Source organism: Nematolebias whitei, chromosome 6, assembly GCF_014905685.2.
Source record: "Nematolebias whitei isolate Nwh7 chromosome 6, NemWhi1, whole genome shotgun sequence".
Taxonomy (NCBI): Eukaryota; Metazoa; Chordata; class Actinopteri; order Cyprinodontiformes; family Rivulidae; genus Nematolebias; species Nematolebias whitei.
In genome coordinates, this window is record NC_056503.1 from 50,108,786 (window position 1) to 50,110,256 (window position 1,471).

Here is a 1,471-nt window from a genome sequence, read left to right on the forward strand (position 1 = left end):
CGAGGGGCGGGGGACACCCTGGACAGGTCTCCAGTCCATCACAGGGACACATAGAAACAAACGAGACAAACAACCATTCACCCTCTCACTCACACCTATTAAAACATCACAGAAACAAACAAATTCTTCCATTTTATCAACGTTCAAAGGTGCTGCTTTCATGAGGTGATTTAATGAAGCAATTAAAATCTAAAAAAAACGCAAATAAATATGCATTTTATACTCTGGGTCTGTAATGACAATTATTCAGAAATCCTAAATATGATAAAAAAACAAAACAAAGCAGGAACAAACAATAAAAAGTTGTTAATTTTTGACAAGTGAAAAATGAAGTTTCTGAAAAACGTTTCTGCTAAAAAGACAAAAGCGCTAAAGACGCTTGAGTTTAGAGGTTCTACCTATCCAAGTGTAAATGTGCTCTGAAAGTTTCATGTTCCGTGGTTCTGTTGAAACCAAGTGCAGGCAGACACGGTGATCGGTGGTTTCTACCTTAAAGGACCAAACAGACACAGTGTAAGTTCACAACCAAGCTTTTGCAAAAGGGGAGTCACAGCTGTGTTAAGGCTGTGAGCTGAGAACTCCCAAGACTTTCAGCATCTGCTCGTCTTTTATTGTTGCACAGAAAGGAGTGAAAACTGGAACATCTTGATTATGCAGGCACTTTGATCACACAACGAGGGCAAGGCGGTCTAGAACATTTTGGTTTATGATTAAACTCTTCTCAAATGTCAGGACATGGGTGTGAGTAATGAGTTCCTGATACCACCGTGTTAGTTAATTCTGCACAGAAACAGAGTTGAGAAAAACAATATCAGTGTGCGATTGATAATGTGAGTTGATATGTATAAAACCCTGACATCTGTGGTTTAAAAAAAACAGTTCTCAGAAACTGCTGCGTGGGTGAACTTTATCAGTTCCTGTCAGTTGGTTTCACTTTGCAAGTTCACAACTTTAAGGTCAAACAGGCACTCTGAAACAAAGGTTGATCATTTTTTCAAGATACGAAAACCGTATCACACGGGAAGACTCGAAGGTAAAATAAAATGTTCTAATTTATAAAAAAACAAAAAACAGCAAAATAATTTACAAAAATCCAGTGCAGGATAAACAGGGAGGAAGAGAACACGAACGGTTGTGAGGAGCACAATCCACAGACGAAGTGGAAACACGAAGATGCTGAACTTAAAGGGACACTAACGAGGCTCCATGATGAACACCTGGGGGGAGACAATGAGGAACAGGTGAGAGAGGCAGGAGCTGGAGCCGACCACATGAGGAGACAACACTAAGAAAAGATGACAGGAACACAGAACTCAAACACAGAAACAGATTCTCACAGAAAGATTATTTCACTGTTTAACTTTCTACTTTGGTTTTCAGCTGTAACGGTGTTCAGGCACTGACCAAGACTGACAGCTGAATTCCCTTTGAGTATACTTTGTTATACAGTTTGAAATATATATGTTGTGTG